The 16,555-nt window shown below is 34.6% G+C and overlaps 2 protein-coding genes across 3 annotated transcripts in view; one reads left to right on the forward strand and one right to left on the reverse strand.

Moving 5' to 3' along the window:
* Positions 1-16,555, forward strand: part of LOC128894290 (protein I'm not dead yet-like) — a 343,319-nt gene that overhangs the window by 321,920 nt on the left and 4,844 nt on the right. The window lies entirely within an intron of this gene.
* LOC128894302 (profilin) overlaps positions 1-16,555 on the reverse strand; it is a 37,732-nt gene that overhangs the window by 6,876 nt on the left and 14,301 nt on the right. Inside the window, exon 3 of one of the 2 annotated variants that reach the window (XM_054155970.1) lies at positions 7,521-12,035. The exons of the other annotated variant lie outside the window; for it this stretch is intronic. The gene's annotated coding sequence lies outside the window, so the exon portion shown is untranslated. Of the gene's footprint in view, positions 1-7,520; positions 12,036-16,555 lie in introns of those variants that run through there. 2 annotated transcript variants of the gene reach the window in all.

Raw genomic sequence — 16,555 nt, forward strand, 5'->3', positions numbered from 1 at the left:
AACGTGATAGAGAACTACGGTTTGCGGCATTGTTTTTCTGATAAATTTTATTAGATAAACACGGTCAAATCGCAGCGCCACGGAAATCGTAATCGTGCCAGATTCCAAAAATAAATGTTACAAACTATTATATAAGGGTTCTGACTGAAACAGTTATAAGAACTAAAAATATATTATAACTAGACTGTGAATTTTATGCATTTATGACGTACACTAATATGGAAAACATAGAAAAAATATACATAATTTATGCAGAATATATTCTACTAATTAATGTAATAACATTAATATTTCGTTTTACATAAGTGCATGTAACTTTTGATTATACTTAGTCTAGTTATAATATTTATAGCTTAAAAAGGTTCACGGTTATATCGGCTACGATTCTACAGAATCATTATTATATAAGTTCTCTGTGTATCGTTTTTCTACATTTCTAAAAATATATATCGATTGTATAGAATTGTTTAGGTATCAATATTAACAATTGTCATCTTGAACAATTATACATATTATTACTTAAACGTATGAGTACTATACAATCTATAACGTCTGAAATTAATTTACATCTGTGCCCTGTTTGTTTCACGTAAACAAAATTTTATTCAACGTCAATTGTCTACAAAAATGAGTCTGTAAGAAGAGAGAAACAATTTGAAATTTATTTTATCCGTGCACGAATAAAAATTAAATTCAAACGTTATGAATAATACACTCATATGTTGAAATAATAACAAAATTGTGGAAGATGCAAATTGTACAACTAATAACCAAGTTTGCTAATAAACGAATTAACAATCGATGCACTCTTGATTTAATATTCATACCCAATTAATCCTTAAATTCTATACTATTTATATATTTTTAGAGATGTATAGAAACTATACCGATATAGACTAGTACATTTTTAATCTATAACGTTTGTACCATCATTTTGGTTCTTACAATGTCACACCATGCACAAGAAGCTAAACATAAGGTGTCACTATTTCCAACCCATTTAACCCAAAGAGTTAAGTGGAACAACAAGATTCGATTTTTTTTTGGTCTCAAAGTGAGCCAACTCCTTAAGCGTAAACATCTTACATCGCACACGCACTCAATCGCGAGCAGTCTTCCCTTACTAAACTTAAGTACACTTCTTTCTTTCTCGTGGTCGAGTTCGTCGAAAAGCAAGGGAAAAACGAAGCGTCGAACTTCTTCTCGACGTCCCGTCGTCGTCGCCGTTGTCGTCGAATTACACAATTATTACGTTTCTCGTGTATCGATCGTTTTTTCTGGGAAGCAGAATGACGAACCGACATTTGATTCGACGTCGGCGTCGCGCCGACACTAGGAGAGCGATTCGTCATGGGCAGTGTTGGCACTCGAAGAACCATGATGACGAAAAGACGACAGGAATAATGGAAGGAGGTCGAATCGTTTCCAAAGGACGATGTCAAGCAGGACAACGATGCGATTAACAGTAACAGAGTTCGAAAGTCACAGATACAGTAAAAAGCAAAACTGAACCGATCGCACTGCTAGTTAAAAAGAAAACGTATTAATGTACTATGCAGAGATAAAAAGCTGGCTAACGTGTCTGATTGGTAACGATGTAATATTTTTGATTATACTGCAGAATTCTACAATATATTCTAGGAGATTATATCGTTACCGATCAGACCGCTATCCAACTTCTCATCTCCGCACGGTACGTAACAAGTCTTTTTTATTTTATTTAAATTTAACACAAAAAATAATTACATACATTTGTCATATTTTCATAATTAATTTCAACTTGAAAAATACTTTTACAATCTTGATCATTTTATTAAAGCTACGAGAGTACGAATAAAATACTAAGTTATAATAAAACTTTAGAACATATTCTAAATGTTATCAAATAATGTACAGTCTCGTGAATTATAACAAATCAATTATAAAGGTTGATTTTCTTTTGTCACGAATTATTTAAATAATAAAAGATACTTCGCAAAGAAATATTTGCGATTGGTTCAGTATTTCTCCATACTGTGAGTAGAAGCTAAGCACCAAACCGTATGCCTTATACAGAAAAATCCATGGTTCGAGAATGGTCCTGTTGCCGTTTAAAGGGAAGGAGGTGGTTGTCCTCTGAATGTGGAAACGGAAGATCGTAGAGTTCATTCTAGGATCGGTATACAGTACTATACACTCATTCACGAAAGTATCGTAAGTAACATTTCAAACATTCAATTAATAAAATATCTATACTGAACTGAATAAATTGAAACGATATGATATACATATCGAGGAGTATGATTTAAGATTGTGTAGGTAAAATTAGAAATTAATTCAACGATATATGCAATATTTACTATACATAATAATTACATAATAATTGGAAATTTTTAAGATATTAGTACCAAGTCGATTCTCCCTTTGCTACTATTACTGCTTTAAATCTAATTTCCATTGAGTGAACCAACATTGATGTCGTGTTAGCATCTACATATAGGCTTCCACACGTTGTTTTAACATTACTTTTGAGGTAACGATTGTACTATTATTTCTCACTCTTCTTTGTGGTGGATGTGTTAATGTGTGTGAAACGTTATATGATCCCCATTCTTTCACAATCTTTTTCGAATATTTAGAGTCACTGTCAGGTTGAAACCAATAATTGCTTGGTTTAATCCTGCTTTTACAGTACTGGTCTTTAAATTATCTTTTAAACTGTTTAAATATTTTATTTTATCCATAATTCCATTGATGAAAACAAAATCTCCACCACTGATCCACCATTATTTTTTATTGTTGGCTGCATATATATTTAACGTCCAACTGTGTATTCAGTAATATTGTAGCCAAAAAAGGATTATCTTTATTAATGTAATTTTTAACAAATTTCAGACGTGATATTTTTTTTGTTTTGATAATATACAGTTTTTTTCTTGGAACTCGTGCATGGAAACCGTTATTTTATTAAGGATCTTGTATACGTTTCAGAATGAACGTATTTTTTTTAAATATGTGTAGCCACGATTGATGATAATTTAATGTTGGAAGTGAACATTTATTTCTCGAATAATTATTCTTTCTTCCTTTAGTGTTAACTTCTTTGGTCGTCCAGGGCGAATCTTGTTTGCAATATTTCATACACAATATCACAATATATTACATCACGATATAATGAATGGTGGTCTTACTTCTCTTGATAAGTTGTGAAATTTCACTATATGATTTTCCTTCCTGATACCACTTTATTATCCATTCTCTTCCTAATTATTTGTTTCAGACTTTTTGCAATTGGTGTAGAAATGTTTTTAGAAATTTTACACAAACTTCGAGTACTTTTGTGACTCGTCGGTGATGGCTATTTATAATAAATACTGCGTAAATATTGAATATATTGTTGAATAAATTTCTCACTTTACCCACACAATCTTGAGTCCTTAATATGTATACATGCAAATACAAACGGCCGAATACTTTGGTGGATGAGTGCACATACGTGTATCTTCTAAAACAATACGGTGAAGGTGACTCCAAATGATGAGTGCTCGGTCGAGAAATATTGTAACGGAGTGGCGGTATAGGGTGTAAGAGTGATGCCTTTTTCAGGGTAGAAGAGAATGCGTCTATCGTGTCGGGAAAAGAATATAAAATACGTAGAAGGGTACGAGTGGAGACAGAAGCGCCGTAACGCGAGAACTTATCGTAATCGAAACGAACGATTGTTGTTTCAGATTTGTCGCCATTATAATTTATTTTTTTAATCTGAGCCGTTCCCTGCACGTTTTGGATTCGTAGCACGTAAACAATCTGGAGGCATTTTCACCCTGCGTGTTCCATCTTCTGATGCTCTTGAATATTAACGAGCATTCGCAGTCTACTTACTTATACGATATAAACGTGTTGATAATTCGTCGTCTGCTTAACCCTCGCTAGAAAAACAATTCCTGTAAAATTCACCGAGGACATTTTTCAAGATAAAAAAGGGTCAGGAATAAGCTGTATTTACAGTATTAAATAACCCCACGAGGCATCAGTCGCGAATTCTCTAAAATTTCAAATCAATATACCATTTTATTTTACACTAAATTTAAAAGATTTTCAAAAATTAATACTTCATTAAATTACTTCATCTTAAACGTATACTCCCGACTGTTAACGCCTTCTGATTATACTTACCATACTATACTTTTGAAAGTAGAAGAAGAAATTCATTGGTAATTTTGTTTTAATAATTGTCATTCAAAATTGGCGATAAGAGCATTGTTAATAATTGAGTAACTTTAAAATAAGTTTGATACGTTCGATTGGCGTAAAAATCATTTTTGCTTTTGCAATAATAACATTGATTTGAAATTGTACAGGGTTTATGCATTATATGGCCATACGGAGATATCTAATAACTCCGGAAATTCAACCCATTCAATAAATAACACGAAAATTAATTAATTCATAAATACACAAATAATCGAGATAATTTCTTTTTCTAAAGATTGAATGATACGAATGGAATAGAGGGTTAAAAAAGTACGATGTAATGTTATGTGGAATGAATCGAACGAGACGATCCGTATGCAGATCGATGGTGAGGCTGGATCGTTGGCCACATCTTTTATACGTTTGTTTCCTTTTCACGAAAAGGAAAACGACACGAAAGTGAACCGGAGAAGAAGAGCCATAGACGGAGATTCGAACAAAGCTCCGCGTAGTTGTACGATTTTACGGGTAGAATCGAGAGCGTTGAAGGTGAAGCTAACCTCTTCAGGGATACCGGCACACATGTGTACATTTAGCTTTTAAGTTATTTTAAATATTGTAACATGGAAATAACCACTAGTATTGTGAATAAATTTAATTAAAAGCATAAGAAACTCTTTTATTGCTCCCTTAAAGGAAATATTTTTTTTAGAGGGATAGAAAAAATTAGATGTTTTATTTGTTGATATTCTTGTTGCTTAAAGTCTTCAAAATATTTCCACTATATTATATTGGTAAAATTTCAAAATGGCCAAAGTTATAACCATTTATATCGTAGGACGTCCCATTGGGCTCATCCAACACGAAACTTTAAACGTGTTTTACTTAACAGGTGTCGTCACACTACTGTGACGGTTTCAAAATTTCGATTTCTTTTTTTTTTTTACATATTATTGAAAATATACTGTAAAAATATTAGACCGAAATCCGAAATTTTAACGGTGTTACAGCATGTAAGATAGAGAGAGCAAGAGCGACGTAAGTATCACTTATACAGGGTGAGGAAAAAGTATGGACACCCCTAGATATCTCGCGAGTTTAGTGATAAAACAAAAAAAAACAAAGGTCACACCTTTCCAGGTAACTTTCAACGAGGAATCCAATGGTGATCTTGTATTTGACCTTGAACCTGATTTTCAAGATCAACTTGTTTTCTTTTAATATGAACCCTTATTTTTGATGCTGGAATCGAAAAGAGCGGAAAATTTTACGTTTGGATATGTGTTAGGTCTAGGGTTAAAGTGAACCCTAATCTTACCTTTAGCGTAATCTAGGAACAACAACGTGGACGCCAGGACTCTGTTCCTTTCGGGGTGCTCTGCTCGGTTGGATTGATTTTTGATGCACCAGTAAAAAATTATGATGGTCACCGTAAAACACTACTTGTGGAACAGAGTTCAACAAATATGGCAATAACTCTATCTACAATAAATATTTTGTTTTGAAATTGTTGTCGAATAAAATTAAAACATTCTATAATAACCTGGTATTATTTGTTTCATAAAATATAATTTACTGTAAAAAAAATTATTTAAGATACTCATTATTTCACGCCGGCAACTAATTATTCAGGTGGATTGTTTTAAGTGCCTCACTCTGTATACAGGGTGGAACAGTTAACCTGTTACAAATCGTAAATGGCCTAACTATCGTTGGTACACTAATATCTCTCGAATAAAAGTTAGATGATTCGAAGGAGTCCATAAAATGGTGGCACAACTGTTTGTTTTGGTACATGTCCTGAAACTGTGTCAAGATCGCCGCCATTTTTTTTTTAAAATAGAATCATGGAATTCTTTTGCATATTATGAATGTTAACGTTGGTACGAGTTCGTTGTAGTTTTAATAAAGCGTTTCACGACGAATACAATGACCTATAATTGAAAGTCAGCCAATGTCACACAGGCTGACTGTAATAAAAAATAAATTGTTTCACAGCACGCCTTAAATATTTCGCTATTTTTTTTTTAATTTTCCTTATTTTTATTATTTTGTTTTTATCTTTATCCTCGTTTGTAGATTTAACGCAGCCTGCGAGTTGATCGAACGAGGATAAAAGAAAGGCTTTATATTATTATAAATGAAAATAATATGTTTTTTAAACAACTGATCTTCTATTATAGATGATAATAAGATTCTATTTAAAAGAAATTAATTTCATTCGTAATTTTTCCTACCATTTTTCCTCTTGCCCCTTTGAAGCAAATAATTTTTGTAAATACATTTGTTTGATGACTTTATCCCCTAATGAGATATTTAACCATTCCGTTGTAAACAAAATGTCCCGTATAATTGAGGTACACTTACAAAACAATTGAGAAAGAAAACAGATCATAAAAATATTTAAAAAAAAAAGGAAGAAAGTCTGCGTTAACTACAAACTCAAATTTATTGCTTTATAATACAATAAATGATTACGTATGATAGGTAGATGAATTTGTTTAAGCAAATGTTATCCTCTTGTGAAAGAAAACATGTAGGGATTCAGTAGAAAAAGATTCGTTTGTATGTATTTTATTTTTTTGAAGTATCATTTACCGATTTTACATATTCCAATAAAATATATGTTGTAAAACAGCACCCAAAGTTGTTAAACAAAAAATATAGTAATTGCATCATAAGTAAATAAATACTTTAAAAAATGCATAAACAGGTTTTTTCAATATTTTTATAATCCGATTTCTTTTCCATTTTTTTTTTATATAAATGTACCTTTTATATATATAGAACATATATTTTATTGAACGAAATCTGTTAAACATCGAAATCCGTTCAAAAGTTATAAATTCTATTCAAAAGCTTTAATTTTGTTCTTTATATCAAAACGGTTAAATGTTGAAGACTAACGAGGAGGCAGATTATTCCTTCTTATTTGGCTAACGGCTTTTAAAAAGTTTGTATCAAGTACTTTACTGCAAAAAATCATGAAAATTGGCTTGAAATTGATTAAAAAAAAAATTACCTCCTTAATTTGTTGCATCGCTGTTATTTCCTGTGTTCATTAATAGTTTTTTGCGACTCGTTGTACTTGAACCAGCATCGGTGTTAACGAACTAAATCCGAAACCGGAATAGATACGACTAAATCCGTAACCAAACAAAGAGCGACAAAGGTTGAAGTACCGCGGTTTAATCGCGCCCGCGAACCGGAAGAGACGGTAGCTTTTATCGGAAGTTCGACACGACCGCGACATCCGGTGGTGAAGCTAGGAATTTTACGGCTATCTTTATCTACGCGCAACGGCTCCCCGAGCGCGGCATTATTCGGATGAAAACAAAACGACTCCATTTGCACCGCTTTATACAAATTTATTGTTCTCTTAAACATTAAATGTTGTTACGATTACGAAAACGTTTTGTCGACGTATGCAAAAAGAACCATGAGAGAAATGTGTATATCGGCTTTACAATGTTATATCTAATAAATTTTTAACCGACACAAGTGTACTCTCCTCATTCTCTCGCACTCTCTCGTTCTCTCTTACGCCTTTCTTCTTCTCGGGGTGGGGACTTTCCCCGTTGGGCCCCTCTCTTCGCGTTTCAAGAGGCAGAAGTTCTGGCGCGTTTATGAACCGTATCGTGTCCGTATCCATTCGATTGCTTGTTTCTACTTTTGCGTTCTCTTTTCGTTATTAGTCCAGTCACTCTCGACAAAAATACACGGTACGTTATGAATATATTTCCATCAAACGAATTTCTTTCGTATACTTTCATCGAGTCCGTTGCAATAATACGAAATTGTTGGATTCACTACAAAAATAGTCATTAGAGAGAAAAAGAAAACTAAAAATAAGGAAATTGTCTAAGAAAAGACATGCCATATGTTTCTTTTCGAATAGTTCTTAATTTACCCATAAAATGACGCGAAAGTTATGAATTTTATTTTGCAATTGATATATATTTCTATGTTCCTCATAATTGTTGAAATATTTTAAGTGTTAACTAAGGTAAGTGGAATATTGTTATCGAAGTTATAACGTCATGGTACATGTAAACTATCGACTATATAAAAAAATATAATCTATCTCTTTTGAAAAGTTTCATTTATCTTCGATAACAACTATTTTTACAGTAAACACAATAATTGTCGAGATATTCATGGAAAACTGATTTTTAAATTTGATAATTTCTAACGACCGCATAAAGGTATATGCTAAAATCAGCTTGATAAAAATATTTTTATCATCAAATTTAAAGTGCCTGGACTATATACTCTCCATGTTTTACCGCCTGATGTTTTGCTAGAATTGGACAGTGATTACTTTGAGATTTATTTTCAAATAATCACTCGCAATCGTCAAACTAATCAGCGATCATAATCTATATTTGTAATATGCAATCACGATTTATTGGATTGGTAATCGTTCAGAGCTAGTCGTGTTTGATTTTTCATTAACACATTACCAAACAATTGGGGAACCTTCCTTTTTGCGCCACGCCGCATTGTGCGCTTACAAACACAAAAAGCATGTTTATACTAACTGTATGCAACCAAAAATTAAAGATAACATTAACAGGCACTAGGAATTAATTTACGATGAATATACACATCAAAGATCACTTATGTTTGCTAGTTTTGCGTGGACTCCTCGTCTTTTTCATTTAACATAAACAGTTATTCATAAATTATTTCGTTAGGGAAAAATAATGATTAGAAACACTGATAAAATTACACACAGAACAGTCTTATTTAACAATTTCTTATAACCGTAATAAAAAATTACCGAATACTTTTATAACCTTCGAGAGTTTGTCTTTCATTTTTCCAATGATCGAATGCAATACACATTATAGTGTTACTAAAATATTGCAAGAAATTTTAAGTAAAGCGATGTTACCACGTGCAATTCACGAAAATTGTACGGTATGACAAGATGTTAATCGTTAATCATGATTACCGATAATTATGTAATCATAATCATAGATTACATTTTGGCCAACACTGATAGACCCATAAAAAATCATTGAACGGAACACAATTGGGATTACCTTTCCTCGAAATTAAAAACAAAAAGAAATCTAAAAAAGCGAAACCGATGCGAATAGTTGGACGACGCCTGGGGGTTACCTTTTATTATAATTATTATTTCAATGTTTATTCCTTTCTTTGTTATCAATAAAAATCGTTACATAGTAGTTTGGGTTGCTGCTTGACGCCAGACGAATCGACAAGCAACCAATTATAGTAATAGTAGTAGCAGTAGTATTATAGTAATAATAAGTGGTAGCGGTATTGTGTCGTGTCGTGTGTATTGGTGTGCGACTATGAAGTGTGTGTATGTATGTGTGTCTCTCGGTGTGTAACGTGTACGAGGCTGCGCAAGTCGAAATGAGAAACGTCTACGCGGCGCGAGTTACTTCTCGGATTTTTGAATTTCTCGTCGATCTATTTTATTTCAGAACTTCTTCGACAGAGATGAGCAAAATTCTTGACCCTGATGAAAATTTCGAATAACGAATAAAAGATAAAGAACCGTTCGTCCATTACTCGTTAAATGAAAATTAACATTTCAATCGTATGTCGAAATATATATTTTATAATGAACAAATAAAAATGAAACCGTTACAATCGAATAAATGTCTGTACAAATGATTAAATGTTTGTTATCTATTACTCGAATCAAATTTTACCCATCTCTGCGTATACCGCTCAAAGTTTGGTTGGCACGTGTGTGTTTCAAGCTCATATGCCTTCAAATTCCTTGGTGTCTTTTCGTGAGCGATTGCACAATATGTCGTGGCGCATGAGTCTATACTGAAAACGTAATATATATCACCAATAACAATTTCCACCTATAATCAATTCGCGGGAGAACAGCGATCAAACCTACGGAGGAAGAAAGAAAGAGAATCGAAGACGTGCAAAATTCTCATCTAGATAGATAGAAATCTTGAATAACGAATGAAAGATAAACAACCGTTTATCCGTTTCTCGTCGAATAAAAACTTATTAATAACTTGAATTACGGATTGAAATATATATTTTACTACGAACAAATAAGAATGTAACCGTTTAATCGAATAAACGTCGCGAATATTGATACACTATATTCGTTATCTATCGTACGAATCAAATTTCACCCGTCCCCGACGAAAATACGAGAGGTAAGAAAATGGTAAGTGCGCGTAAATTTGAAAGGTTTCTTCGTGCCGAATCAAAAGGCACAAGAGAATCGCTACCGTGCACACGCTCCGTCTTTCAACTTTCGCAATCGGTGTAAATGTGTTTTCTCTGTATATGCGTGGTCGCGCGCGCTCACGTACACCATTCTGACGTTACGCCTCGCGACTCTCTCATCCCTCTTTTATCACGCCCCACCCGTTTTTTTTTTCTGTATCACCCTCTCGTCGATAAAAGTCTCAGCAATTATGACACATCGTTCGTGGTTTTCATTCTTACACATAGCAATAATAAAGACAGTAAATAGCTAAAAGGACTGTATCGATTTTAGGGTTTGGGGGTTGGTGGGGGGAGGGGGGAGGTGGCCAAGGACTGCGGCCAATCCGTCCCGTTTCACCCGCTGCCGCACGCTCGCCTGCATCGTTATAATCGTCATCGTCGTCGTGTCGTTATCAACGCCCGGTTGCCTTCGCCGTTCATCCTCTCGTTCTTTGTCATCGGCGTTCATCATCCCTCTACGCGCACCTCCAGACACCTCTTATCTCTTCTTTTCTTCATCACCTCCCTCGTTTAATCCTTAGAATCGACGCTCCTTCCTCCACGCGTTGCGGATTACTCTTCCGACGCTCGCGTAACGCTTCCATTTCTTACTTATTTTTCTCTCGCGCTCTCTGTCCTCCCCCTCTCTCATTCGTTCTCCTCTCTTTCTCTCTCCCTCCCGCACAGACTCGCCGGTTTTACTTCCCTCGAGCACACTCGTATTCCTCTTTTACGCCCTTTATTCTGTCTCTGACTTCCATTTTTCTCTCTCGATTCTCGCTATTTCTGGCGCTCGCTGTCTTTCACCCATCCTCTATCTCTCGCATCCTTTCGTTCTCTACAAAAAAGACTGTAAATCTAACGCAATAGTTTACTATTACTTATTATCGTTATTTCTTATGTTTAATGCATGCTTTGTGTGTGTGTGTGTGTGTGTGTGTGTGTGTGTGTGTGTTTGTGTGTTCTGTGATTCCCTCTATTTTTGTTGTGTCGCGCGTTTATTTGTGACCTTGTCGCGTTCTTTCGTGAATCGTACGCGCGCGCGCGTGTGTGTGTGTGTGCTTGCGTTAGCATCTGTGTGTGTCCTGGCATGTGCGCGTACGCTTGATAACAACTCAAAAGAGATTGAATCTTCTTTGAAATATTGTTGCTGTTGTTGCCGGTACCATTTCGCAGACGAACTAATGCAAATGGAAAAAAAAGAAGAAACGGAAACAACCAATAACAAAAAGCGAATGTTATATCCTGTCGATTGATCGCGGATGCGCACAAAATATCGCGTGTGAGTGTGTTTCGCCGTAATTCGGAAAATTTATTCGGCGTTGTTTGTCCCTGTTGTATGTTATGTGTGTGTGCTCCAAGTGGTTCTGTGTGTGCGTATTACAACTGTTCAGAGATCTCGCGCGCTCATTTTGTTCCCAAATGTCGCGTCAAATCGAAGAGGAGAGAACGACGACTGGAGTATGATAGCTGTTGATGGTTTGGTGGTGGTTGTTGCTTCTCATCGAGTGTCGCGCGGCAAGCTTGCGGCAGTTCCGGCGCGACTCCGTGCGGCATGACGCATTCCATTCGCTGTTCAGTAAAATAATCGATCGTATCGTTTAGTATTAATATTAGATATTTGTGTTGGGTCCCAGAGGTTACTGAAACAGAAAAACCGGAACAGGTCCCGCGTTAGTACAGGTGGTCTTCCAATACCGAAAGGTTGCTCGCGTTTGCCTTAACACTCGTCAAAAACACGGGGATGAAGAGGGAGAAAGTACTTTATCCACACGATTATCTAGAGACGCGGTAGCGTCTCGACGCCAAGTACATGAAAAAATAGCCTCCCCGTGTATGCCTGGCGCTACCGCGTATCTTTTACTCGAGAAAACGCGATTCCAACCTAACCCAAAACTTCTGTCGTTAATATCTCGTCACGCCTGCTGTATTTTCTAAATCTAAAGGCATTTTTCTAATGTAAATCGCATATAAGCTTTCTAATAAAACCAAAATCAATAAAATCGGTCTATATACAACTGAGACATCGTAATATCATGTCATGTCATGAATCTATTTAGCTTCTTCATTTCACCGCCAAAGTGCGGAGGAGTCAGTTTATATGAGTTGTCATTAGGGTCTGAACGTCTGCACTGTTGAACACCATTTTAGCTGCGCATAGTTGGAAACCACCGAATTTTTTATTGTGTTATACAGTGTCGCCTTTGCACTTTGCTGAAAAGCACCTTCATGTACTGGCAGCTCATTTCGATTTCACTTCTTTTTCTACTTTCTCGAATTTTTTTAGGGGGATCTTCTATTTTTCTATGATTACTCTTTAAGTCCTCCACTTTTTCATGTATAATACTATCGAGAAACCGTATTAACACCTTGTTCGCCTGCTATTTCATGTCAAAACTATTTCGTGCATCTGGCTACCTTTCCACAATTGAATATAAAATGAAAAGACATAAATAAACTTCAACAAACTTTATTTGTATACACATAGTTGCAAACAATTAAATGGCCCCCAAAAGAGAATAATACATTTATGTATATATGTTGTATAGTGATATTTTATTGTAATATTAAAAAATAAAAATATCAATTTATAGAGCTTTCCAAAATAGACAAAATTCAGTAATTGGTTTTCGAAAAAATCGCGCATTTATGTTGATTAATAAATACAAAATTTAAGTAATCGAAAATTTCTGTCGGATAATTGATTAACCCCAATATTTTTCTTTAACCCTTTGCGGTTGGAGCCGCTTGACGAGCTCGCTCACTGTGGACGAGAGGTATTGGAGCACTTAATAAAAAAAATATACACATACGTATACGTTTAACGTTTGTGTTATAAAAGCTAAAGCTTTATTTAATACGGAAAAACATTTCCATAAAATCCAATAAAATTATAAACGAACAAATAGAAAACAAACAACAAAAGACATTTGGTTGTCTTTATATAGCCGTCTTAAATTCATGCAATGAGTGATATCTCAAACAGTCACCTATATGCAAGGCCGGCTTAAACTTAGACGAACAAGTAGCACAATAATACCTCGACTCTCTTCTTCTTGACTCTTTAAGCTAGTATACTCATGCGTATCTTATCATTCAGAACGACAGACGTACGTGCGCGGCTCCATAATACGCCTTGCCTTGTTGTGAACTAAACTGGGCGGCTATATGCCGACACGCGACCGCAACGGTAAAAATGTTTGGGCGGCTATTTGCCGAACACTTGTCCGCAAAGGATTAATAGTTAGTATAGAGAAAATATTATCGTGTTTAACAAAGTGTCGCGAAGCTGCCGACGGCAGTGACAGTCTCGTGTGCGAAACGTGTAGACGTGGAAGTGTCGAGGTGCCAATACTTTTGTGTAGCACTATAGACCCGCACTCCTGATACAAAAGTGTATCGATATCTTTGGAAAGACAAGGCAGTCGCGAACAGAGGACAAACACGTTTGTTCGCGCATTGTACCATGCCGTCGTGAAGGCTACCGAAGATAAACATTTGTTCCCGATTCGTGGGGCGCGAGCGTATCGCCGCGCGATTAGTCATCGCGGTGAGTCGATATATCGGGCCAATGCGGTCGTCTGAAATTATGCGAGAAATGATTCACTTATACGCGACGATTCGTAGGCGCTAGATGATGTCTTTCTCAATTGCACGACACTTGACTTTGAAACTCGCGCGAGCTATCAAGTCGGCTACAAGGTGAACCGGGAAATGAATAATAGCAGAATGAACCCTTCGAGTGTCGAATACTCTCTACGCGTGCCTAATATTAAAAATACCTCCGACTATACAATGTTTTCAAATTTTAAAAACATTGCCATTTACTGACACTTAACGCTTAACCGGCCAAGGGTGAAGTAAGAGAATTTTCATTGACCGTTGACAGTATTTTTTATATTTTCAGAAAGAGGTGCACTATGAATTCTACTATACCTTTCACAGTCCCTGTTTTTTTTCTCAATTGGAATACTTATTTATATTGACACTGTTTAAAGTGGCAGAAAGTATACATTTTCTATTGTTATTTATTATTACTAAACATGAAAAGCTCTGAAATTAGGTTTTTTTATATTTTTGTAATGAGCTTTTACGAATGTAAATACCATTTGCGTATCAAATTAGCGTTGTAATAATAGTAATATCATTACTATTATTACTGTCATTTTTGTTTTATGCTAGCTACTACTGTCTAATAAATAAATTGATAAAGAAGTTATTAACTCTTATGGGCATTATTTTAGAAATAGCTTTAATCTACAACAAAGTCTAAACGGATATTAACCCTTTGACTGCGGGACGATTCTTGCTAGAAATTCTAAGAGGCATGTCATTCGAATAGGGTTGCGATAATTGAAGAGGGGATTCCCATCTAGTTGCGTGATTTTTAGGTAATTTTGTGTTGGATTTATGTTTTGAAAAACCACAAGATCTTTTGCAATACGTTTTTTCTACATATTACTGCAGCCTTTAAATATGTAAAAATAATACGTCTACTTCCAAAATGACAAACATGAACGCCATATGGGAAATCTTATTAAATAATGAAAAGAAAAAGTAGTTCCATGGCAACCATGATTCCAATCGTTGCTCTCATATAAACAAAGAAACGAAAAATATATGACTGTATTGTCATATCTTGTAAAATCATATGCTTCCGTTTGATAAACAACAATGTCTAGAGGGTGGTCATTTCAACGCGATAACGACTCTAAAGATTCTTTCAAATTCGATAAGACATTTCCCACACAACAAAATATTTATCTAATCAAGTAGTCAAATCAATCTCGGAACTTGCATTCTATAGAACATCTATGTAATTACGTTGGATGATAAATTAAAAGCTCATTCTTTTATCAATAAAATGGAGTTATACAAAAAATCACGAAAATATGATCTAAAATAACAACTGAGTTTTGTGTTCGAACATTTATGTATCGTTAACTTTCTCTAAAGTGGTAAACTAATTCGAACAAAATATGTTTCATAACTTTTGTCATCGCGATTCTATTTGGTTTCTTTGATTCAATAATAATTTTAGCCTTTATAAAATTATAATAAAAAAAAATACAGTACGTTGACGTATGAAATGCTATTTCTTCACGCTATTTTTATTTTTTGCCCATGTAAAGAATACACGATTGGTTTAGAAACTATTATTTTATTTCTAATTTTTGTCAGTAAGTGTATACGTATGTGTATGTATATGTTGAATTTCTATGAAGGAGTATTGGACAAGTATATGTGGTCTTTGCTGTCAAATAGTTAATAACCCTTAATATCCTTCTTATAACTCCACCCTTAATCGGCAGGTTAATTGTTAATGAAAACAATTATATTCTAGTTAAATATACTGATATTTAGTGCGCTTATTGTTAAGTTTTGAACAAAAATCGTAACACCCTATAAGAATGGAAACGAAGCGTGGATAAGTTCAATATTGAGCATTCGAAACTTTTACCCAGTTTCAAAGAAAACAAAGTAAGTTGTTAAAATCATTGCCTATGTTTAACAGAAATTTTCGTGATAATATTGATAATTATATTATTATATCTTATCGAATACATAATAATTTAAACTCATAAACTCAGAATTTATTTATCTTTAAGTGTAATATGAATTACAAGGAGTCTCCTAAGTTGTAAATTGCATCAGGGCACAATAAACTCTAGTGTCAACCCTACAATGTTCGCAATTACCATGCGTCACGTATGTATGACACATCGATTGTCTTAAGAGACCAGCGTCGCGTGAGTGATAGCAACTACTTTTCATTTTATGCCTGCATAACAATTACGAATTATGACCAGTATGATGTACGAGCAAACACATTATCCAGAATATTTTATCATTGTGTGGAAGAGGAAAAGAAAAAGAGGATACTGGATGATTTTTAGTGTGAACCATTGCACATCTGCACCTCAGCGGCAAACTATGACGAGTGAAAATTTTGGAAAATTTCATATTCCAAGTACCAATGAAGAATGTGGAATTGGTTACATGACTCAACTACAGTGGGTGTAGAATGTATTCGTACACCGATCAATTTCCAAAAAAACTTTTGTGTGAAATTGTAGTTTCTTAATTTCTTTTTTATAATCAATGATATTTTACGTATTCTCAGAAGCCTCTAAGATAGATATAATCCAAACAACAGTTACTA

Source organism: Hylaeus anthracinus, unplaced genomic scaffold (genome assembly GCF_026225885.1).
Source record: "Hylaeus anthracinus isolate JK02 unplaced genomic scaffold, UHH_iyHylAnth1.0_haploid 3, whole genome shotgun sequence".
Classification (NCBI taxonomy): domain Eukaryota; kingdom Metazoa; phylum Arthropoda; class Insecta; order Hymenoptera; family Colletidae; genus Hylaeus; species Hylaeus anthracinus.